The sequence below is a fragment of the Vipera berus genome (genome assembly GCF_964194415.1).
Source record: "Vipera berus genome assembly, chromosome: 3".
In the NCBI taxonomy this organism is placed as follows: Eukaryota; Metazoa; Chordata; class Lepidosauria; order Squamata; family Viperidae; genus Vipera; species Vipera berus.
The window spans coordinates 177,469,851-177,496,563 of record NC_138204.1 but is presented as its reverse complement, the minus strand read 5'-3'; the positions used below and the strand labels follow the sequence as shown (position 1 = coordinate 177,496,563).

The window sequence follows — 26,713 nt, the reverse complement described above, 5'->3', positions numbered from 1 at the left end:
TTGATTCTGTTGTGATTCAGGGTCAGCCTGTGGGTTCGGCAGTTGGGTCGGACGACTCAGAGGAGGAGAGGGGTGTTGAAGACCTTGCTGAGGGGGTTGAAGATCTTGCTGATGATAGCCCCCAGCAAGGCCCCTCTCATCTGGTCACGACGCAGACCCAGCTGTGTGAGCCTGACAGCGTGGATGAAGATGACCCACAGCTGGCCCTGTTCAAGGACGCCCGACGCAGGAGGCAGTCAGTCAGGAGTAAACAGAGGGAGGCAATGGGGCACCTCGGAAGGAGGCACAGAGAGGCCACGCCCTGAACTGTATTTAAGGGGAATGTGTGGGAGGGCTGGTTTGCTGAAGGCAACCGCTTGGATTGTTCCTGTATCTTAGCTCGTGTTTTATGGTTGGTGTCTTGTCTTGCTCTTGTTTTATGTGAATAAATTTGGCAGGCTTTATTCCAGCCTCTTGCCGTTTGTAAAGGGGTCGTCCCTGCTTTTGCTGCAGGGCCGGTAGCAGGCTGGTACAGAACAGATTCATATTCAGTTTACTTATAAAGCAAAGCAAATTAAAAACTGATTAAATAAGTGCAATCAACCACATAAGGAAAAAGTAATCATCACTTGGAGCTTTCTCATTATAACTATGAAGTACAGTAGAATGCTGGCTTGGGTTTTCAAATTAAATACAATAGATTTTAGTCAAATTCTTGAAGAAATTAGTACCAGTCCTTTGGGTTGTGTGTATGTGTGGGGTGTGTATGTGTGAAGATGACTTAATGCCAAGAGCGGCACAAGCCATATATCTCCTAGGAAAGACCAGAAATGGCATTCCATGAAGATGTAGCTTGATCAAATTTCCTGTACTATTGCTACTGCTGTTTCTTGTCTCTTTTCTCCATTACTGAGGTAGCCAGACTCTCATATATTAGTGGTTATCTGAAGACAAAGAGTGTCTGAGTGATTCTGGTTTCATTGTCCTGTTGTTGTCAGATAGAGGAAAGTAGCCTTATCCTATTCATGGAGCCGTGGTGGCTCAGTGATTAGAATGCATTATTACAGGCTAACTCTGCCCTCAGCCAGGAGTTTGATCGGACCGGCTCAAGGTTGACTCACCCTTCCATCCTTCTAAGATCAGTAAAAAGAGGACCTAAATTGATGGGGACAATATGCTGACATTTGTAAACCACTTAAGAGAGTTGTGTAAAGCTCTGTGGAGCAGTATACAAATCTAAGTGCTATTGCTATCCCTACCACTACTGGATTGCTGGTCCTAGCTATTTAGAGCAAACTGACAGTTCCAACCTCAGCTACGAGGGTATTTCAGTTGGGGCTACTACTGTCCCATCTAGGCATGGAGCTTGGTTTTTTCCATAATCCTAAGGAAGTTCCATGAAACCTGGCACAAATCTGCAACCTGTTCATTTCCAACTGTTGCTCTTCTGCTGTGTGAATATAGCCACACAAAATATTTGGAGGCTAAATGTGGCCTGGTGGCTGGGAGCTTAAAATCCCTGATTTACTAGAGATACACTTGAGCGATTTATATAGGTTCTGCTCAGAAGTTCTAATCAACATTGTACCCTTCTAGATGTTTACCGTAGCCAAAATTAGGTCTGAAGTGGCTACAAAAATAGAAGATGAAAGTCAAAATGTCTCTTATTTAATGCAGATTACTTTATAAAGTTAGCTTCTATTCTCCTTTAAAATGTTGCCTTAAACCAGAATCAATTCAGCATTAGTGGATGTCAGTAGAAAAGCTATGAATCCAAAAGATAAAAATTAAATGTATTTATTAAATTTGCATACATCTGTAATCAAGACCTCCCAGCAGTTTTAAAAATAAGAACAGCATATATAACTTATAAATGTGTCCACTGTAATCATTACTATTGTTATTTCTAAATAAATGAGACATAAATCCAGAGTTATAAGAAAAGCAGTTACGGTAATTATCTTTTCTCCCAAATATATTAAAGTAATATTGTATAATCACAAGTCAGAGCAAGGCATTCACTGCTAGTTATTAGCTTCTTTTTAGCAGTAAGCAATAACCATCTTTTCTGTGGTGATGCTTCAAGGAATAAAGTAAACTTGCTTTAAAGAGGAAATGTTCCTTGTACATAATTTAAGCAGCAACTTCGCCAGTCAGGAGGATCTGAGTCATGCCTGGAAACCCATCACTGTGCAAGAGGGGTTTTTTTGTCTGCAAGGGGTGGAGGAGAGTAGTATCTTGGTAGCATTATCACATAAACTTACTGGAAAGGAATAGCTAACAAAATATATAAACAGTCAAAGAAAATGAAAACCCTATATTTCAGAGATGCATCCAGGAAGTATTATAAAGACATTAATTACATGATATTTTTACATGGTATTTTTCTGACTAAGCAGCACAACCTAACTTTCTTGTTATTCAACAATACAATATGCCCCAAATATAAAGAACATGAAGTCTGTATCTAAAAAGTAGAAAGGGAAAAAAGAACATTGATAAAGGATAATGTTTGTAGGTCAGAGTTGAAATGTGGGTTCCTTGGTGCTCTCTGAGGTTGGTTATTTTGTTGCAGACATTTCATTACCCAAGCCTAGCGCACTAATAATGTTACCTAGTTTGAATAATGAAATGTCTACAACAAAACAACCAAGCTCAGTGAGCACCAAGGACCACTCAAAGGAGAGCATATCTGATTTGTCTTATATCAAGTCACATCTTTGGATCACAGAGCTTTGCACTAAGATTTCCCAAGGCCCGTGGAAACAATGTTTTCCAGAACTGCGTTACTATGCCTAATCCAACACAATCTTTTTTTCCTTGACATTAAGTTTAAGTTTAAGTTTTATATACCGCCCTTTTCCCGTAGGACTCAGGGCGGTTTACAAAGTATTTAAAAACATCAATACAATATAAGAATTAAAAACAGTTAAAATAATTAAATTTGATCCCTGAGGGGGAAAAAAATTAGGGAAAGGACTTGCTAAATTTTAAAAAGTATTAATTATTAATAGAACTAAATGCTATACTTTTCATTTGCTCTTTGTTCATAACTACTCTGGACATAAAGAAGATAAATTTACAGAGTTGCAAAATAAATAACTATCCAGCTATAACATGGCTACTTCCTTCTCGGAAATTCCAGCAGAATTAAGTGAGGTATAAAAATGAAACAAAACACCTTCTTAGTAATGGACTGATATCATATAACAGGAATGGCTGACCTTTTTATGACTGATGCCATAAATTATCTCTCCCAGTTCTAACTGCAAATGCCAGATTGCGTGAAAATGCTGAACTCTGTTCAGCATTATTAGTGAGTCATGACCCCCTTACTCTATGTAAATGGTGGCCACACTGACATCTAAATACAGACTAGGAACCAGAACTCATTTCATAATCATACAGAAATTAAAAGAAATATTTCATTAAGCTTCTATTGAAGGATTTTTTTTGTTTTACGTGAACGCAAACTGTTAAAACTGCATTACTGTGTGTTGTTTATTTGGTTGTTACTGCTGCACAATAAGAGTTATAGGAAAAGATTATGAATGATTTTTCTATTTGGTATGTTGTTTTGCTACATTATTCTCTTCTTATATGTCTCTTGCCTTGTTTCTTTTATTTTTTAAATCAGCTTTTGTTATATACTATTCCCTTTATTATTTTTTCTTTTCCCTCCCTACTGATTTACACAGCATTAGTAATTGGTTGATCATTATTGTTAATTTGTATGTAGAGGACAACTGGAATATGTGTCATGACTTAAAATCATATTTTATAGGATTTTTTTTTACTTTAATCACTCTTATTATTTGGAGAAGAATGCTTTGGTCTTTGATATGTTTCAGTATAATATAGATGGTTGTGATGTATGACTTTTTCTTGGTTGTTTAAATTTTAATAATTTGTAATTGATAATTTGTAATTTCCTTTGTAACATGACATTTTAAAAGGTTGGGATTCCCAGTTAACTGCAGACAATTGCTGTATATAAATACTGTATATAAAACTGAAATTGCTTCAATAGACTGACATTGTTCCTAAAGTTAAAAAGTTGTTATGGAAAGCTTGGTTGGCGAAATTGATGTATGTAATAACTTTAACATGTGAGAGGTATTGGCATTATATTTTAATAGGCTTCTTAAACTCTCAAGAAGAAATATTGGATGAAAAATGTTGTATTATGAGATGAGTGCACAGCTCTTCTGAATTTCTATGGTCCAACCAAAGATTCTTCAGAACAAATAACTATTTATTTTCAATGCCTTTATATTATGGGTTTGTTTGTTGCCTATGAATTAACTTTGATTCCTGGCGACCATGCAGACAAGTTTTATTGGAAACGTTTTTGGAAGTGGTTTGCCACTGCCTTTTTCCTGTGACTAAGAAAGAATGACCATCCAAAGTCACCCATGTAGAAAGATTCATGCCAAAGGCAGGACTCCATAGTCTAATCTGGAATGATATCTTTAGCAACTGCATCTTTCATATACTAAGTTAAAAGGCCGAATGAGGGTTGAAGATTGTGTGAATCAAACTTGGTTTAGATCATAGGACATATATTTGGTTCCAGACTCAACGTCTTTGTCACTGTGCTTGTCTATATTTTCTCTGAAGCTTTGAGTGCATTACATGAAGAGTTTTGTTTATCAGACAGTTTGCCACAGTGTGATGCTGATTAGGGCTAAAAGGAAGTGACCTGCTCAAGGTCACCAGGCTGGATTCTGTGCAAAAAAAGGAAAACTAAAACCTGGATCTCCATGTTTGTAATCTAGCACCTTAATCATTAGACCACACTGCAAAAGTGTGCACCTACATTTAATTTAATAGCTACTTGGTTTGCTGTTCTCTTCAACAGGAATAACATGAATCTGGCATACAAAAAACATTTTTGCTAGATAATTTCCTGATAGTGGTTCTTTAATATGTGGTAGAGATGCCTTCAGAGCCTTTTTACAGATGTTTACAGATATTATAAAGTTTGTGGCTTTAAAAAAACTGTTATATATACTGTTTAACAGGTACTTTAATGCATCATTTCTGAATAATGATGATTTTATTAAGTAGAAGGAACTGAAAAAGCAAGATTTTTAAAATTAAGATGACTTGATTACGTCTTAGATATGGAATACTGCTATAGCCTTTATCTTTGGAGGAATCATAGTTTTCATAAATTATAAACATACAAAGAAGTTACAATCAACATTAAAGATTGGAAGGAAAAAATTACATGTATCTCTTTACTCACTGCCTCTACCTCCTAATCAATAAGCCTTATATGTCCAAAATACTTTTATTACACTAAGTCAATGAAAATTGGGAAAAAGAAGAAATATCTTAAATATAACAATTAATATTGATAAAACTACTAAGAATATAAAAGATAATGTAAGATATTGCATTATTTGGGAGATTCTGATGCATTCTTCCATGACCTTACAATTTATTGTTTTAATGTTTAAGTTTGATTGTTTTATTGTATGTCACCCACAGCAACATTACTGGGATGGATAATTATATACATTTGATAAACAAACAAACAAAATGCGATTCCAGGATTGATTAGTGTTTAGAGAACTTTTATTATCATAAATATACTTTTAGATGAATTTACAACGTATAAAATTAATTTTGTTGTATTTAATTATCTGGATTGAAATTGGATTGTGTTTACTAAATCAGTAATCTTCTTTCATAAGAGTCCTGAACATATAGCACTTTGTTCAAGCACTGGGCCAAAGCTCATTACCAAATCTGTCTGGATTGTGGTTAATGGTTGTAATTTGTTTTGTCTGGCATAGCCATAGTTAAATAGCTGGTAGATCAATAAAGGGTTGGTTCAAATAGTGTGAAATATCTTTCCTATAATCTTAAAACTACGGATAATGCTTAACAATCACAACCACAATTGGGATTGGTCACTCTATCACTAAGGAATGTGTTTAAGTGAAACATCACATAACCTCATGTCTGCCATAGGCATTAAGCAAATCACCCACAGTTATTAAGCAAGAGATCATGTGACTGCAACGTGCAATTTTACTGCCAGCTTCTGCACTGACTAATTATTGGAAATCAACTCTGAAGCAAGTAAATGGTGATCATGTGACCATAGAATGCTGAGACAGTTGTAAAAACTCACCAACTGCAAAGCGCCCAAATTATGAACATATTACCACAGGGATGCTGCACTGGTTATAAGTGTGAGAACCAATATAAAGTTACTTTTTCAGTGTCACAATAACTTCAAACAGTTGCTAATCAAAGTAGTCATTAAGCGAGGACTTACTATAGGATAATATTAGAAAAAGCTAGCTGCATATACAGTATACTGGATTCTTTAGTGAATGTTAAATAAACATGGCTTAAAATTACCTTGTTGTTGGATACAAAAAGTCAGACTCTTAATTCATGCAGTTTGTTTTCCCCCTATTTTAGATTGACAACAACAGGATCACTAAAGGACTCTGGACTGATTGCTATGTATTAAAGATGCACATTACCTCCTTCTTAGGGCTGAGGTAGTGTGACTGGCCCAAAGTCACCTTGCTGGCTTTGTCCCTGAGGCAGGACTAGAATTCAGTCTCTTGGTTTCTAGTCTAGTGCCTGGTTTTCATACCACATAAGGTAGAACTAGATATATTGAAAAATTCCCATATAAATATTTATATTGGATCACCAGAATTCAATAATTAAAATTCATTGGTTATTCTGATGTTAGTCTAGTATACGTGAATGTTTTCCCTTTGTCTATCCCCATTGATAAAGGCTGGTATTCCTCAGAATTCTAACCAATCTTGACATTGTTGGGACCTATTGAGATTTCATCTCCCTTCTCTCTTCATAAGGTTTGTGTCTGAGGAGTTCATTCAATCAGTTGGTCATCCAATCATATTTGTCCTCAGTTTTCAAAAGTCATCTGATCACTTGACTAGCTTTCAAAATGTTTTTTATTTTGTGTTTTTGAAACACACATAAATAAATGAAAAGGAGAAGCAAACTGCCTGCAAGTGCTTTTCTCTATGATAAACGAGGATTTGCAATTTCCAGTATGCATTGTTTCTTAAATACAATGGAAACTCTGCAGATGGGCCTCAAGAACTGTTGATTGATTGGTTTCGACAGCAAACATTACAACATCCCCTGATCAACAAGGTGGATGCAATTTTAAGAGATATAACAAAGTTATAGACTTGTAACACAAATTTGATTGGTTTTATATCAGATTAGCAAAATACATGGTAATATTCTAAGACATAATATAGTATTTATTTTTGCCTTAACATAACATCTGAAACTACAATGCCACATCTACTACAATGATAATAAAATGTGCTTTGTGATATACTGTATTTTCTGACTTTTTAACCCATGAAAATCTTCTCAAAAGTCAGGGGTCGTCTTATACGCTGGGTAGTGAAACTTTAGGGACAGGGCTGGCTGGAAAACCTGGAGCGGATCTCCCATTTGGTCTGGGCAGGAAAAGCGGGACCAATTGGAGAAGAAGCTGCAGTCTGTGATTTTTTACAGGCTGGGGTCTGGGCGTCTTTCCTTCTAAAGTTGAAGAGCAGCTGCAGTCTATCCCAACTTGAAAGGCAGGTGGGGAATGCAGCAGTCAGAGCAGCTGCTTAGCTCTAAGGACACATTTGACTCAGGAACTGGGCGGGCGGGCTGGAAAACCTGGAGTGGATCTCCCATTTGGAAAGCTTTAGAGTGAATTAGGAAAAGTTTAATCCACTTGCACTGTTTTATGTTTACATGTTTGATGACAAACAGCCTTATATTTATAAGTGACAGTTTTCCTACTAAGTACCTGCATGTCATAAGCATTTGAATTAAACTTACCATATTAAAATCAAATCTGATGTTTTTAAATTTTTATTTGGTGTGCGTTGGAAGAGGGGTAGTCTTATACGGCGAGTATAGCCCAAACCCTATAATTTAACAGGAAATGTAGGGGGTCGTCTTATACGCCCAGTCGTCTTATACGCCGGAAAATACGGTAACCCTACCCATTCATACATACAACTACCTAAGGGATAGTGAGTTTTCATTGTCACATCTTGGTTCATGTTAATTACTTTTTTATTCTCCCTGGAGATGCCCATGCACTCTTTATGTGAACCACAATTCAAAGCTTATTTAGAAGCATGTGATTGTAAGAATCCTGATCCATATGAGCTTCCAACCAATAATTTTCCTTTTCACCAAAAGGAATAGGGTCTACTTAATCTCTGTGCTTTTACTTTAGTATAAGATCTTTGGACTTCATTGTTTTGATGCCTAAAGGAAGACACACATACACTGTATGTCTAGTTTACATATAATGTTTAGCCACAATGTATCTTTATGTCTGAACATAATGTTCCACATTCATTTTTTGAAAATTTAAGAGTAAAGCTATAGATTCCGATTCAAAATGCAAAATAGGATTCTGAACACAAATGTCCATGCACATAGCAACTGGAAACACCTTAAACCAACCATGACTTTTCCTAACTTTATATGGCTATCTTTTGCCATATAATCTTGGGAGAAGATGAATTTCATTTAAAGTACTCTTAACATGTGCTATATGCAAATTCACATACTGTACACTTCTGAACTTGGTCACTACCTAGCTGCATTTGCTAATTGCTTCATTTGGTTTGTCTGTGAAGAAAAAACCCTGAATGCTACTGTGGGAAGTCAGCCCCCCAGAGAAGGAAATATTAAAAGGGCAGAAAAATATATTTCCTCAAAAGATCTTAAAGAGGCAGAAAAGCATGCGCAGTTTTCTTAATAGCCCCAAGTCTCCCTCCCCCAAGCAGGAACCAGCTCTATAGAAATGCAGATGTGGTAATCCAGTCAGGAAGGTTGGAGGCCTCCAGCTAGAAGCTGAAGAAGACAAAGACACCTAAAATCTACATATCCCATCCAAACTCTAAGACAGGACATAATAGGATTAACTCACAGATGCCAAAAGGACACAGGTCAAAATACATGACACCGGAAATACAAAGCCTCAAAACAGGAACAGGAAACAACTCCATACAAAAGCCTCAGAGGGTATAAAAACCCACTCCTACATGTCCTCCCTCTTTCTTCCAGAGCCATCTTTCTGTCTGGCACTCCTCTTCAATAAACTGCAACCTTCTTTCTAAAGCAGTCGCCATGTTGTTTATCCCCAGCTTGGACTGAACCATGTTAAAGACTTTTCCTTCAACACTACTGAGAATATAAATCTAGAAGTTACCTGCACAAAAAGTATGCAATCAAAAGATTACTTCAGCACAATTATTTATTATATCATTTATGTATTTTACATAGCAATTAACCTTGCAGTTGTGACTATAGGTTGCTTAAAAAAGGTAAAGGTAAAGGTTCCCCCGCACATGCGTGCTAGTTGTTTCCAACTCTAGGGGCCGGTGCTCATCTCCGTTTCAAAGCCAAAGAGCCAGCGCTTGTCCGAGGACGTCTCCGTGGTCATGTGGCCGGCATGACTAGACGCCAAAGGCGCACAGAACACTATTACCTTCCCACCATAGTGGTCCCTATTTTTCTACTTGCATTTTTATGTGCTTTCGAACTGCTAGGTTGGCAGAGGCTGGGACGAGTAACAGGCACTCACTCTGTTACGCGGCACTCAGGATTCGACCCGCCAAACTGCCGACCTTCTGATCGACAAGCTCAGTGTCCTAACCCACTGCGTCCCTAGATAGGTTGCTTACATAGTGTTAAAAGTGAAACAAAAACCAACAATTAATAATAATGGTGCTTAATGACAAACTCAGTTCAAACCTTAAGAAAACACAGAATCACACGAACAGCTTTCCTAACCTTCAGACTTCATGCTGCAGTCTTAAAGGATTTGCAAAATGCTACTAGTGTCAGGACTATATTTTTCTCTAGGGCAGGGCTTCCTAAACCTTTTGCAATCAGACCTCCTTCATGTACACACCTTCCCTAATAACCCAAACAGCAAAATGAATACAAATGAACAATGAAAACATATAATGCAAGTTTACTTTTAACAAAGACATAAAGTAAAAATTTTAAACCTTCACACCTCCCCTAGATTCCCAAGGGAAGTACACTTCATTTTGGGAAACTCTGCTCTAGGAGTAATGATGTTCCAATGGACAGATGCTCCATGCAAAATTCCTGGATCTCCTTCAGAAAACAAAGTTAGTAAAAAGACTTGGAACATGTTCATCCTCTTACAGTTGGTGGAATAGCAGAAAAGGATAGGTACCTCTGATCTATGTGATAAGAATCATTTGTTTGGCATTTTCATTTTAAAACATACATGCCTTGATTTTGAATTTAAAGTTTGTAAAGCACACTATTAAATAAAAGGATGCCCCTCCTTGCAAAATAATTTTCACATAAAAAGCAAATATAAAAACATACACTATTGATCTAGTGTGTTGGAATCCAGAGTGATAAGACTGACAGATAAAATGACTTATACAAATATTTAATTTGTTATTTCTACTTACAAGTTGTTCTCAAAGTTTACATTTCCCAAAGCAATTGCAATCACTACTGGTTTATTCAGTAAAAACAGACATAAAGAACAGATTGTAAAAGTGTACGCAACATACACCAGCAACTATAAGGGTAGTCCTCATTTTATGATCACAATTGTGACAGGCAACTTAGTCATTAAGCAAGTGCTCACTAAGTAAAAATATCTGTGCTTATAATTTTATTCCAGCTTTCCTTTGCGTTGCAGAGACCCATAAAACTTGTAAATGCAAAAATTCATCACAAATTTAATTTTTCCTCACCATCCTAATGCAAATGGTTGTTAAACAAGGACTACCTGTAAAGACTTGTGCTTTTCAAAGGACCAAGAGATTAGATCTGAAAAGTCTTTATCAAAGAAATTTCACAGAGCCACAATTGAAAAAGTGGAATACTTAACAGAGAACAATCTAATTTTCTTTGTGAGTGGAATGTATACCTGCCTCATCACTTCACCGTAATGTGGTGTATTAGAAATCAGTAGGGAAAAGATGTCCCTTCACAATACTCTGATCCGGGCTATAGTTGGGCTTTCAGTACCCTGTTGCAACATGCCCAAAGAACAAAAAAGAAAATGTTAAACAATAATCTAAACAATTTATTAATATATTTAAGTGTAAATTAAAAAGATGCAGTATTTTTATGATAGTTAAGAGATCTATACTTAGCAAGCCTACATGTTTTTTAGTGGCAAAGTACTTAAAATAAATTTATCTGAAACACTGGATTTCCTGCTGGTGTTAACATGCAATAATGAAACTTCAAGAAAAGGAACCATGAAAAATATTATCCACAACACATATTTTCTTTAGTACCTGGGTAGCTTTACAGTTCTTCAGTCACAATATCCACACTATAATAGGGCAGCTGTCCAGCTATTTGAATCAGATACTTTTCCTTTTTCAAAGGCAAAACTTCATTTTTTTAATTGATATTCAAATATCTTAAGCATCTAATTTACATAGCAGCCCATCTCATAAACATGATTCTGGACCATAAAACAAATACTATAAACAAGTAAAAATAACCATTAAAAACAATTCAACATATACAGTAAATAAGACAGTGGGAGAATGGAGCAACATACTACACACAATGCAATCACCTCATGGGCTCTCTATTTTCATGGAATCCCCAAGCTTGATTGGAAAAAAAAAGATTTTGAGAGAATTCTAGGCCATTAGGACTGGGGCTAATGTCACTTTGGGGCAACTGATATTCACAGGGGTGGGTGGGGTAGTAAATTCTGCTGCAGAAAAGGCCCACCTCCTGATTCCCATCAGATGTCATAAGTGCAGATGTGACTTTTAACATGCCCCTCCTCCCAGAGTTGATGGTATGGTGGTTAACAGCAGCAACTGTAACAGATCATTTATGACATTTATTTCGAAGCATTCACATTTTAAAATTAATGACTGTAGATGACTTTCAAACTCTTAACAAGAAGCGGCATAATCTTAAGTATCTGAAAGGTAATAGCAAAAAGTGCCTTGCTATGAACTCCGGCAGCAAATCTTTTTGATTGCTTAGACTCATCTGAAATTTTAAGAGACCATTTTCACAAAATGTCTTGAAAGTTTTCAGGTGAGGTTCCAGAGAATTCTGGGATTTCATGACTGGTCACCAGGGGAATTACAAACCTACGGAATATTTGTATTAATTAACCATGTAACTTTATTCTCCAAAGCAGACTATGAATATTTGGTGGTCTGGCAAGTGACATACGTCTGAACATTTTTACTGATGGAAATTATGCCGCCACTCTCACTACTAGAGTGACATACACTCCTTGGGTTTCTCTTTAACAGAATATATCTTGGTGAAAGTTAAGAAATTCTCAGCTCTTTTGTACTACATGTGCCTTTGCTTATCTAATAATAATTATATTCATATCTTCCAATGGTTTCATTGTGCTGACCAAACAAAATATATCTGCATATGTTAATCATGTGGATTTTTTCCTTTTCTTTACATAGAAAATTTTTCACACATTAGAAAAAGTGGGATAGAGACAAAGAATTACTCTAGTAGTGAGTTCAGTGGGCATATATATTTAATAAATAAATAAATATAATTTTCATCAGTAAAACAAATGAACAAAACACTATATTCCAACATATGCATCGAATAATCAACACAGCAGCAATTATCTACATCTCTTTAAACCTAAATTTGCATGCACCAGATGTGGGGGCATGGGTGGGTGGGATGACCTATCAAGTCATGGTTTGGCTGGAGCATTCTAGCCACCAAGATGCAATTGCTTCTGTTTTACCATCCTGACTTCTCTATATCCAATGTGAACACATGTACATGTGTGCAAGGACACTCCAAATTGCCTTTTTACCATTAATCTTTTCTAATTTCTACTTAAAATTGGAAGATACCCTGCTGCAGTACATTCTGTATAAACATATACTTATTAATTTAACTTCTGAATTTGACAATATAAATTCACTTATCTAAGGAGTAAACTAAGAACAATCAGAGAATGATTTGGAATCATGACTAAGCAATTTGTGACCAAACATTTATTCTAAAGACCTCTACTGTCCACTTATATGCCCTTCTAGTGAACACAAATGGGTTATAACTACAGAAAATATACACTATGCTGTCTTTGTTCATTGAAGCAGCAAATGTTTCAAACACATGCTCACAAGAATATCAACTCTACTCCAATTTTTAAAAAACAGGAAACAATTTTTCCCTGGATTCAAGTTACAAAGAAAATCCTTTTAAGAATAAAATCAACTAAAAGTTTATTTGTCCAGCAATATAAGTAATTGTTTAACATTCCATTTTGAGTAATTATTAACTTTTGCTTGTATCAGAAAGCTATAAAAACAATGGATGAGAATGCTAAATAGTAAACAACTACTGTTCAGATAGCCAGGTCAAGATTCTGAAATAGGAGAAATCCAATGAGCAACAAAACAGAAGTATATTGCTAAGATGAATACGCTAAGATTAAGACTAGTTTTTGTAAATCTTTAAGTATCTATAACAAGGGTGTCAAACTCGCAACGTCACATGATGTGTCGTGTCATGACGTATTGTGACTTTTTTGCCATTGCAGGCAATGGGATGGGCGCAGTTTCACTATGATGCATCCAGCCCATGGGCTGGCAGTTTGACACCCCTGATCTAGGTAAATAAGGAACTGAAGACAGCTCTTCAACTGCTCTTCTAGATTTTTTTAAAAAAACTCACTATAATTAATGATAATCAGAAAAAAATAACATTACATCATCATCTTGTAGCAATGATTTAATTAAAATATTACTAATATATAAGAGCAGCTCTATTATTATTAAACTGCGTAAGACAGTAACATATTGTGTTCACAAGTATTATCTGGTTTAGGAAAACAGGTAATAGTATGTACAAATGAGTAAAATAGCTAACAGTAAATTTATCTGGTATGGTTTATATTTTTTAAAGTAATGAATCAATCGTATCATAAGACAACTTACTTTTAGTAAGACTGAATGTGTAGTGACACTTGTAAAACATTCCAAACAAGAAAAATGTCTGTCAAAATTTAACAACTGAAGTGCATGAATTCACTTCCCTATAAACTGATGGATAGAGGAGCTATTGTAATAATAGCACTGACTTCCTTTCAGCTAATGCAACTGTAACATAGATGGTATACAGATAAAACTTCCTCTTAAGGGTCAGCTGTATAAACTGCCCATTTAGTACACCACTTCCTCTTTTTTAAAAGAACTGTTCAGCATACAGTTCAAATTGCAGAGCATAAAGAATTTAATTAACAAAGCAGGAAATGGCTCTATGTTGTAAATGGTTTCAGAGCTTCTTTAAAAATATTTATTTGTACCTCTTTGCTAAGGTTATTATTATTCAATTTTACAGACAAACTTGTCCGTATGGCAATGCATTCAAAGCACCCCTAAAGAATGATATTGCAATAAATAACGTCTAGACTACTGGACCCAGATTCAAATCCTAAATTTTTCCCTGAAGCACAGTTCAAAGTCTTATGAGTTCAATTACAGTTCAATTACAAATTGAATCAGCGCTCCGATGATACGCTTATCGCTGGTTTTCTGAAGTAACCCAATTTTTCAGGTTTGCAGGCATCATTGCATCATATATTACTGTGGTTGGTATGAGGCACAATCAGTATTTGAAACAATGTCTGACCCAACTAACATCTAATAGTCTGGAGAAAATTGGTTTGGGACAGGCTGATCTTCCCACTGCCTCTAATTCCACAATATTATATAAATATTAATATAATGTTAATGAAATTACTGTAGGGCAGATTGTCTGCCTAACATGGGTTAATTTCAACACCTTGTAAAAATATAGACAAAGATTCTCGAATAAAAGGGAAATGATGGAGAGATGATGCACGCACGAATATTACAATATATTGATTAGCTTGTTGAGAGCCGGTGGGCCCAGACACCCCTTCAATTGTCAACACCAGAGGGCAAAATCTCCCTTTAACTATTTCCAAGCACCGCACATCCGTCAGAAGAAAATTAGAAGCAACGACCCACGATGATTTAATTCTCTACAGACAATTTGACACTGAACAAAGCAACAGCCAACTAACCCCAAGCAGCTTTCAGTCGAACCGGATAGGTAGGAAGACCGTAGTCGGATCAAAAGAAGTTACCCAGACTCCAGCAAAACCAAGCCATTCTGCCTGGACAAGACTAACAAGAGAGAGAGAGAGAGTGGCCGCCAAAAACCGCTTAAAAGTGGTTGGAAAAGAAGAGGGACTTACTTTCCTAAGCGTGGAGAGTTGAACTCCACCAATTAAGTCTACCGTTTCTTCAGCCCGGAGGCTGGGAAAAAGGAGAGCGAGCCCACAGCCCAGAAGGAGCCTCTCTGAGAATGAAGTCGCCCGGTTTTCGGAACTTAGAAACAGGGGAAGTGAAAACCTAACCAAGAAGAACCGGCGAGGCTCATTCTCGCTTCAGCCAGTCCTGCTCCGCTGCAGAGAGGAACCTCGGGCGCCTTGCAGAGGCTACGGTGCGTTCCTACTTTACTTCCTGGTCGTGGGCAATTTGCATAGTTCCTCTGGAAAGGGCGCCCGGGCGGGGAGGGGGGGCTGCGCTGGGTAAAAAGAGAAGTAAGGAAAATGTGGGCATTTTTTCCAAAAAGGGCGGGCGGAACCAAACTTGCAAGAAAGTTGCGTCTGCAAGTAGCCACAAGGGCGTCCTCCCAAATGGGCGCAAGCCAGCGGCTGCGGGGGGGGGAAGGGGAGGGGGATGCGGGAGAGAGATTCGTTTTTTTGTACTCAAGTAACGCCAATGGATAGAAGCGGCTTCTTCGCTGCGTAAAAGAGGGAACGGATTGGGTAGAAGCTGCAGTGGTCTCACAGCGAGCCTCAAACCCAAATGGATTGCCTCTCAGCTTTCCTCGCCGCTTTTATTCCGATTTCCCTCCGCGAATCCGCCACGAACTGGGTTCCTCCTCTCGAAGCCTCCGGATTACAGTTCTTACCTAGAGTTTCCAAGCAATGTCACCCAAACTATGTAAAACGAGAATTGGAAGAATCCGAATATATCTGCAGGGGAAAGTTCTCTTGAGGTCAGTGAGGTTATTCTCAGGGGGGGAAGATAGTACAAGAAATCACAGCGGCAGGTATTTCAGTGGGCTAAACCGGCGTTTCCCAACCTTAGGAACTTGAAGATGCGTGGACTTCAACTCCCAGAATTCCCCAGCCAGCTATGCTGGCTGGGGAATTCTGGGAGTTGAAGTCCACGCATCTTCAAGTTCCTAAGGTTGGGAAACGCTGGGCTAAACGTTCATTTCGGTTCAACGGTGAACATCTTATGAACATCTGTCAGCATCTGCTCATGGGTAAAGGGGTTAACGTTTCTTGTTGTTGTCTTTGTTTTCAACTGTGAAGGTAACTATGGAGCACCTTTGTAATTCAGTCATTAAAAGCTCTTTGGTTACAGCGCGCCTCTGCTTGTTTTATATGTACCTATCTACATGCTTGCGTGCACAACAATGCTACCCTGGGATCATGGGAATTGGCCAATCTGATCTTCAGGTGGTGGGAAAAAATTTTTTTTTCTTCATGTATTCCAGCGCCTTCTCACCAATTATCTTTTAAAAGGGGAAAGCTAAAATTAGTCTTACAAGGAAGACAAATGCCATTAGATTCTTAAATATGGACAAAAAATATAGTAGTATGAGAAGGACCTCTTGCTTAGGGGATTTTATTTGATGGTGTTACATTTTGCAATGACTTTATTTAGCTCCTTTATTTTGCATAAATAACTCATGCAGCAACCACACCTACCTCCTTCCTCCTCTTATGTTCCCCACAACAATTCTAGGAGGTGAGTTGGGCTGAGAGAAAGTGATTGGTTCCAAGTCACCCTTGGCTTTCATGCCTAAGGTGGAATTAGAACTCAGGGTCTCCTGTTTTTAGCTTGGTGCCTTAACCAGTAGACTAAACAGGCTATTTATGGTAACAATTTCAGGGCAAACAGAAAAAGCAACATTTTGCTCTGAAAGACCATGATGGCCCTAACTTGGTTTTAGTTGAAATGGCTTAGAGAGCTTTGTATATTTGGGGCTATACTTACTAACCATGATAATTAATTTGTGGATATTTTCAAAGGTGTATTAAAAGTTAATCAGAGAATGGCTCTCAGTTATGTGCTTCGTGTATCCAGGGCGCTGCTCTCAATGCCTAACATGGTTTGTTTTCATTGCATCTTGTTTGACTCTAATCATTGTTTTTTAAATAGTTAATATAATATTTGACCCCTAACAATTGTGACTTATTGAGCCAACTAGAGTTTAGCAAACTGTGTGAACGCAATCAATCAACTTTTATCTCATCCATCTTGACAATTTTGCTTGTTTCTTCAGTTTGCTTATTGAATAATGCTGAATCAGCTTTCTTAAACTCCATCCAGTTATTTTCATATTGTAGTACCCAGAATTCTGTTGGATTTTGAACTTAAAGCCAATAAACGATTAAACTGCTATCTTGTTTAATTTTGGAATGTATGAAACTAAATCTTGGCCTAGTGATTAATATATATTCAAATCAACATTTCCCACTACAGAGGATAGAAATTTGGTACAGTATAAAGTATCTCAAAATTGAAGCAATTAAAAACTTGAAGTTTTTGGTATTACAAGCCATTCCAATTGAAATATGCCATATATGTGTAAATTGTAATTTTCAATCTTTTTAAGGCACCTATAGGTAGTCCTTTACTTACATCTGGTCAATTAGTGACCAAGGTTGTAATAGACTTCCAAGGACTATTTATGACCTGGATTAGTATAGGTGGAATGAACATCTGCTGTCCTTTGCATTATTAAAGCTGGTCATAGATGTTGAAGAAAATCACCCTACTCTACAGTCCTTGTTGTATTTACTCAAAATAAGTGCCATTGAATTGAAAGTAGGATTTCAATCTTGTATTTTAAGGAAATCACTCTATGCACACTTACAATTCCCATCTGATTTTCAGAAAACTATATATAATACTGTACCTTCAGTGACAATATGAAGGGTATAAGACACATTCTCTCTCAACTGCTCAGTTATGGAAGTGTGGATATGAAATTAGGGCACATTGATCTTATATGTTATGTAGTCAGATCATATCTTGCAATACATGTTCCAAGTCTTTACAAATACAAAACTTCACCTGGATTGAAAACAATGCATCTATCATAAGGATATTATGGCCTCAAGGAGCTGTTTGTCAGCAGATACCTGTTAGGCAGCTGCTCCTATTAAGCTTAAGTAATATTATATATACAGTCTCCATTTCTGTGGCATGCTTATTGCTCTTTGAAGTGCTGCTTCTATGTGTGTTTTGTTGTCTTCCTGAACAAAAGGACTCATTTGCCATTTGAAGTGGCTTCACTATGGACCCTGGGCTGCAACAGCATTGACAAAGAGCACACATCGACCAGCAAGTGCTACATAGATCTCTCTAGCAATTCAACATTCTACTGTTGCCATGCATAGATTGTAAAACAGAGTAAACCTTTTTAAACCCTTATTGACATTTGTTTCATATTTGTATATCTTTGTTTTAGTGTTTATGTTTCATTCATTGGTGCCAGTTGAATGATATAAAAGGACTTGGCTTAATTCCACCATTAAGTCAGATAACTATGGAAACACAGAGATCAAAATTGGTTTCATAAGAATAAATATTAGGGGCTACTGGTCCTGTATAGGGACGCAGTGGCTCAGTGAGTTGCTGAGCTTGTCGATCAGAAGGTCGGCAGTTTGGCGGGTCGAATCCCGAGTGCCATGTAACAGAGTGAGTGCCTGTTACTCGTCCCAGCTTCTGCCAACCTAGCAGTTCGAAAGCACGTAAAAAATGCAAGTAGAAAAATAGGGACCACTATGGTGGGAAGGTAACAGCATTCGGTGCGCCTTTGGCGTCTAGTCGGCCACATGACCACGGAGACGTGCTTGGACAAGCGCTGGCTCTTCGGCTTTGAAACGGAGATGAGCACCGGCCCCTAGAGTTGGAAATGACTAGCACGCATGTGCGGGGGAACCTTTACCTTTACCTTTTACTGGTCCTGTAAATAGATTGTTAGCCATGGGATTGTGTGCCAATGTTGAATTCTATGTTGGAGAAGGTTACTGGTCATAAAGTAGATCACCAACTGCAAAATTTAAACATCCTTGCCAGGCCATGGTAAGCCATCATTAGGTCCTATTATCTGTCAACCCAATTATCTTTTGGATTCAGACATTGCATTAAACTGAAATGAACTATCTTGTCAAAGCTCAACATAAAGTATGAACACAGCCATTGTACTGGATTTTGCAACTGAAATCCAAAATCTATGTACGCTTAGTGTGATGTGCATTCATAAATCAAAGCTAGGTCTATCAGACTTCAACTGGCAAAAGACTGGATGACTATTAGACAACAGCTAAGTCTAGGACCTAGGCTATCTAATTGTTGTGGATTTTGCATTTCCAGTTCTGGTAGCCTACAGTAGCTGAGAAGCAAGATAAAATGACACAAAACTGTTGAAGCTTTCAAATTCTTTGTAACTTTTCATCTAAAGAAATGGTACAAAAAAGCAGGATGTAGTAAAGAAGCAAAAGATCCAAATTGTGATTGCTTAAACAAAGACTTACCTGTATTTGTATTGAGTTGACAATGTTTGCAGGTAGTCTCCATTTAGCAACCACAATTCAATCAGTTGAAATCAACCCTACAGGAAGACTAAAATTTGCAATTCTGATGGTCTATCCTTTATTTACATTTCTAAAAAACTAATTTTCCCCTGAATGGCCCTCGCTTTACTCATAAAACTAATTACAGAAAAATGTATTTAAACTAGCATATATTAAATTGAATTGTACCTATGCTGTACTGCTAGAAATCAATGTTGAACAATCATTCAGAGAAAGAAAATGGAGATGCATCTTTGACATGTAACCTAAAGATGACACTTACATGTCTACATTTAGAATTGGGAGAAATTCCTTTTTGAAATCTCAAGAAACCAATAGCATCAAGGGGCTGTATTCAAGGGCAAATTATCACGTACGTTTCTAATTGATTTGAAAATGAAGTAATGTTTCTAGTGCATATCTCATATCACATATGTTGTATGAGCATGTGGTTGGGTGACGGAATGAAGACAACTCCTCTGGGCCCTATCCATGGAAGAAGCACTATCAAAATAATGCTTTATTTGAAATGATCAGTATTTAAATTCAAGACTATTAATGTCAGTGGCCAAAAAAGTGCTGATCTAAGGATGCTATTAAAAAAAGGTGATCCTAAAATAATTCTCTCTACTCAGCCTCTCAACCTGTTGAAAGTAGTTGGCTAAAGGAAGAGAGACCATGAAAAGGATCATGAGTGTCAGCCAAGGTACAACATTCTTCTGACATTTTCAGCATATTTTACAATTACCTAAACGGGTAAAATACTATATGATGCCATCAAGTGCAAACTATTTTTTAAAAGTAATTTTAGCTCTTGCATCAGAAATGTATGTTATCTAATTTTTAAGCAGGTTATTTCATGCATTTTAAATCAGATTTGATTGTTTTACCTCAAGGAAGCACACTTATTTTTCTCAATTGTAATCTGGTATCAAGAAATGAGCAATTTCTTGTAAACAAATATTCCTGAGTGGTTACATGAGGAAATAAGTGAAGGAGTAATAATGGCTTCATAGCATTAAATGATAAAAACATAAAAGAAAGCAAGTATTATAAGGACAAAAATATTTGAAGCTAACTCACTAGGTAAACTGAAAAGCTTTCAGGCATTTAATGAAAGATAACCTTAGTTTGATTACAATATTTTGAAGGACACACCTTTATGAATGAAGTTTTGATAACTGATAGGATGAGTTAGTTGAATTAGCTGGGATTTCTGCAATATTTAATTGCATTAAACATTTTAATGATCAAGTAAGGATTTTCTTCCTGTTTAATTTACATCACCCTGCTTCTTTGGTTTAAAAGTCAGTATTCCCTGACCTTCTGTTTAGTGCAGGAGGAAATATTCTTTAGTCTTTTCTGAATATAACTATACAGCTAACATCACATCAAATCTACTATGACATGCATAATGGCAGAGGACTGAATTCTGCTTTTTCTTAATTTTCCCATTTCCTTGTTGCCATCGCTTCTTTCTGCTTCTAACCCTGATAGGCCTGGAAGAGTTAGTTGCTGGTTTTATCACTGTTGCTGCTTTAGAACTCTTTAAAACAGCTGTAAACTAATTCTACTGTGTATGCATAAGCTTTCGATAAAAAATAAACACATTTTAATAATTATAGCAAATTTTTCTTCCAAATTCTATTTTTTTAAATTACAGAGGAAAAATATACACATAAAGCAAAAATGAAAAATCAAACATGAAACAAAAGCTAGCATATCAAGACAAAAGACTTCTACATAAAATGAAATACCACTTACCAATATTTTTACACTCATGTTGTGAAACAAAGCTGCCTTAATACTCTGAAAGCAAAATATAGTCATCGACATAGAGAGGACACCAGATTTTCTAACTTGCAATCAAGTAAAAAACATTGGCACTACAATCATTGTGAAAAGTTTCATCCAAGAATAAGTTTAGGAAACTAGGAATAGGCAAGACATGAAATGGCTAAAGAAGAAATGGGAGAACCTTCCTTTGATCCAGGCACCAAGTTACTTGTTTACTTTCGAGCCACATAGAAGCCAGCTCCTCTCTGTGCCCTGCTGAAAATGGGAAGTGATGCCACAGCAAAAAAGATCAGCTCCTTCAAAACAGCTCTACCTAGGAACCTTGGTTCAGTCAATTTTCCTGTAACTAGACTTCCTTTTCTCAACTGTCTTTCTCCACAAGATGCAACAGACTCTGCACCTGGGCTGTAGGTGGGTTTGCTCAATAACTGGGAAGAACTTGAGGGACCACAAGTTTCTGTAACGACCATTTTACTTCTCCCTGTCACACAAGAAAAAACATGGGCATCCAGAAACCTAAAAAAAAAAGATAAGAAATGTCATATCATTTTCCCTGTTCTAATGATTTTGTCTTAAAGCTCATAATAAATTCAACTTAGAAAGTTATTGTTTCTTTTAATATTTGTCAAAACCTACCTACTTTCACTATGGCTATTTAAACTTTCTGACTGCAAATCAAAGATCCATGAGAAAAAGAGTTTAACACCGAAGTTATTTTTTACTTCAGTATGCTGAATAAAGCCACACAGTCCTCTCTGCTCTCTTATCATCCGTGGTGGGAAGGCCACTGATAAATTCCATCTGAAAATACTGGCAGTTAACAAGACAGCAAAAGGTAAATAACATTTAGTCTCTGATGTTAAGCAGGATAGGGCCTAGTTAGTAGTCATATTGGAAGGAAATAATAGCCCATAAACTATTCTAGAAAATTTGATAAAACTAGATGATGTACAGGATAGTTATTGTTGATAGACTAGATGCAGTTAGTATTTTTGCATATTGAAAAAGGAAATAGGCTTTAAAAACAGCACTTTTATCAGCTTTCAGAATCAATTATCTAAACCCAGTTGAAGGAGGAAAGAACTCCCTATGTCTTATACTACACATTTTGCTAAGTATTCAGATTAGTCTTTTCACAGAATTAAGTGTATTTCTCATTTCGAGATGAGATACAGTTGCAGTGAAATACCATGATTACTGCATAATCTTAAAAATGCTTTATTATTTGCAAACTGATCTCTTCTTTAATGTTGTCTCTTGAGAAAAAAGTGATTGAAGAGAATGTTTTATTTGAAAAATAGTGATATTTATACCATTAGCTGACAGCAATATGTCAGATCCTTTACCTCTTATCTATATTTTTGTATTATAGTATCCAAGTAATATTATTTCATTTGCATATTAAAAATGAAGTTCCTGTTTAGTACTCAAAGAAACTTTATGCAATTCTTTTTTTTATTAAAGTTTTACAAAAACAAAATTTTACAATATATCCCCAAATCCCTCCCACCCCAAACCCACCCACTTCCCCACCCACTTCCCAGAGCTAAATACAGGATTATAGTTACAATAATCATATTCTAAATAAAAATTATGCATAATATACAATTAACCAAATTCATAATGTGCTTTAACTCCCCTTTAACATAACTACAAACAACGTACCAATAACAATATCCCACTAAAATCTACTCATAAGCTAAATGGAACTTTTTAGTCCCATATTTGTTCTGAATATAATTTATCCATCTCCTCCAAACTGAAATATATCTTTCCTGTGAATGATCTTTCAAATAAGCAGAAATCTTAGACATTTCTGCAAGATTCGAAACTTTAAACACCCATTCTTCTATAGTGGGCAAACTATCCTTCCAATATTGTCCCACCAGTAACCGTGCTGCTGTTATCATGTTCAACATCAAGTTAGTTTCTTTAACATCACAATCTACAACAATACCCAATAAAAACAATTGCGGGGAAAACTTTATCTTTCTCTTAAAAATCTTTTGAATGTTCCACCAAATTTTAATCCAAAAAGCTTTTATATTTCTACAAGTCCACCACATGTGAAAATAGGTAGCTTCTAAACTACCACACCTCCAACATTTAGACTGTAAATTAGGATACATGTTGGACAACTTCTTGGGATCCAGATGCCATCTATAAAACATTTTATAAAAATTTTCTCTTAAATTTTGAGCCTGAGTAAATTTAACATTTCTGACCCAAATAATCTCCCAGGTGTCCAATGAAATTGGTTCCTGAATATTTTGTGCCCACTTTATCATGCAGTCTTTAACCAGTTCCGTTTCCGAATACAATTCAATTAAAGCATTATATATCCTCTTTATATGTGCACAATTTAAATCTCTAATTTGCTTTACTAAATTTTGATCTGTAATTGTGATGCCAACCTTTTGATCTGACTTCCACCTAGCTTTCAATTGGGTATATTGAAACCAAGAGTAACTTATGTTTTCTTGTCTTAATTCCTCTAATGGTTTAAGTTGCCAATCATTCCCTTGCAATCTAAGTAGTTCCTTATAAGAAACCATATCCATACTAACTCCCATAGATACGCCCTCTATCGCGTGTCCAGGAATTCCCCAAATCGGTATTTTATAATTTAACTTATAATAATACTTTTTCCAGACACGCAATAAAGCACTTCTAAGAATATGGGATTTAAAAGCCCTGTCCACCTTCTTATCGTAAAGCAAATATGCATGCAATCCATATACCAAATCCCATCCCTCAAGATGAAGTATTCTCTTGTTAGTTAAATTAAGCCAATCACTAACCCAGGTCAAGGCAACCGCATCATAGTACAATTTCAAATTCGGCGCCTTGAGTCCCCCTCTTTCCCTGGCATCTTGTAAAATCTTAAATTTAACTCTTGGTTTTTTCCCCGCCCAGATAAATTTGTTAATACCCTTCTGCCATTGATCAAGGTTGGCATCCTTTTTCAATATAGGTATCATTTGAAACAAAAAGAGAAACTTTGGTAGAACATTCATTTTAACAACTGCAATTCTTCCCAGTAATGATAATTGTAATTTTTTCCAATTATTTAAGTCCCTTTGTACCTTCAACCATAGTGCTTCATAATTATTCTTATACAATTTTACATTTGAGGCTGCAATATATACTCCTAGATATTTAACCTTCTTCACTATTTCAAAACCTGTTAATTTAGATAACATATCCCTTTCACTCATAGATAAGTTCTTGGATAATATCTTAGTCTTATTACTATTCACCTTAAACCCAGAAACCTTACCAAACTTTATGCAATTCTGATATAGATTGTCTTTCAAATGTACTCAAAAATTCCCCAACCCCTTCATATTTTGGTTTGATTTTTCATTTGCCATGAAATATTTACAATGCAGTCATATAAAATGTTTACTTTTAAGATAATAATTCTTCAAACCTGCATCTTTAGAAAAAGTAAATCCTTTAATAAAGATATATTCAAATGTCATCTACCGGTAGAAAAAATGCCTTGGCTCTTTCTTGAAATAATTAATGTTATTGGATTGTTATCTGTTATAGTAATGTTTATATAATGCTAATCTATTCAGTTAACGAGATACCAGAAACATTTTTAGTCAAGAACCATGATATAGAATGAAAAAATGTTTGCAAAGGATTTAAAGGTAACCATATCCTGTACATACAAAAATTAAACATACAATCCTATATTTTTCATGTATAAGAGATTTAGGCGGGGTAATAGTTTATCAAAGGATATCAAGCTGCAATCATCTTACAGTCAAAAGACGCTCAAAACATATAGTATATATGGAAAATCCTGAAAAAAGATTGTAATATTAATAAATGCTAGTTATTAAGGCAACAATTTGCCTTAATGATCTTAAAATGGAAATCAACATAGAAAGAGGTGTACAACAAGGCAATACAATATCACCTATCCTTCTCTCAGCCTGCTTTGAAGAAGTATTTCACAAACTACATATATCTTGGCCAATGGGTGTCAATGGAAGGTGATACAATGAAGGAAATTGAATGGCGTGTTAAATGTGATTGGCAGGCATTCGGCAAGCTAACCATAATTTTCAAGAACCTCCCCCTATGCCTGAAAAGTTTTCAGTGTCTTTTCCATCAGCGTGTGCTACCTGCTCTAACATATGATAGTGAAACATAGACACTAACCCTGTGATGGGATTCAACCAGTTCACACCAATTCGGCAGAACCGGTAGCTAATTTTTTGTTCCCCAGGCCCAGAATGGATTTCCGGAAGCAGCATCCACACAGAGAACCGGTATAGTTAGATATATGACTCACCAAATTGTTTAATAACCAGACCCTACCAGATAATTCATCCCTTTTTTTCCTGATAAAAATATATTCACATATAACCGAGCATGTGCATTTTAAATATGATTTTGAAAACAAATTTTACCTGGTCTTCATTGAAAAAAATCCTAAAAACAGTATACAATACCTATGGAAAAAAAAACTATTCACTGTCAAGCTGGGGAATGGGGAAAAGTCTCTTGTGGCTAATGACCCATTCTAAAAATGGACAGGACAAGGATTAAAACAAAACTTCCGTGAGTTTACATACAAATATTATTTCCCATAGATTTAATCATTTTGTCCATTAAAATTACAATTTGATGTAGCAGGAGGTTCATATGATTCTCATCTTCGCTTTACACTAATAGCTTAATATAAACATACAATTTTACTGCTGGTGATAATAAGGCAAGAATTCAATGAAACCCAAATACATCAGGTAAAAGGTAAAGGTTCCCCCGCACATGCGTGCTAGTCGTTTCCGACTCTAGGGGCCGGTGCTCATCTCCGTTTCAAAGCCGAAGAGCTAGCGCTTGTCCGAGGACGTCTCTGTGGTCACGTGGCCAGCATGACTAGACGCCAAAGGCGCACGGAACGCTGTTACCTTCCCACCGTAGTGGTCCCTATTTTTCTACTTGCATTTTTACGTGCTTTCGAACTGCTAGGTGGGCAGAAGCTGGGACGAGTAACAGGCGCTCACTCTGTTATGCGGCACTTGGGATTCAACATCAAGGCAGAGGTTAATTCAAAGGAGCAGTAGGAAAAAAACCCAGCACATTCAGTTGTAAATTATATCCAGGATTTAATAAATCTAAGGAATTGAATACTCATTAATTTAGAATGACAACTATTATCAGGCTATCACTACAATGTCTCTACAATGAGAAGGGCAGATGATTAGCCATCCTAACACTGCTTTGTTCTTTCTTACC

The 26,713-nt window shown here is 36.4% G+C and overlaps 1 protein-coding gene across 3 annotated transcripts in view; it reads right to left on the bottom strand.

The window, feature by feature from the left end:
* Positions 1–15,490, bottom strand: part of LYN (LYN proto-oncogene, Src family tyrosine kinase) — a 54,887-nt gene extending 39,397 nt beyond the window's left edge. For 2 of the 3 annotated variants that reach the window (XM_081323275.1, XM_081323276.1), the window contains exon 1: positions 15,254–15,490. The gene's annotated coding sequence lies outside the window, so the exon portion shown is untranslated. Of the gene's footprint in view, positions 1–15,079; positions 15,147–15,253 lie in introns of those variants that run through there. The other variant, XM_081323277.1, reaches the window with a different exon arrangement.
* Positions 15,491–26,713: the final 11,223 nt, after the last annotated feature.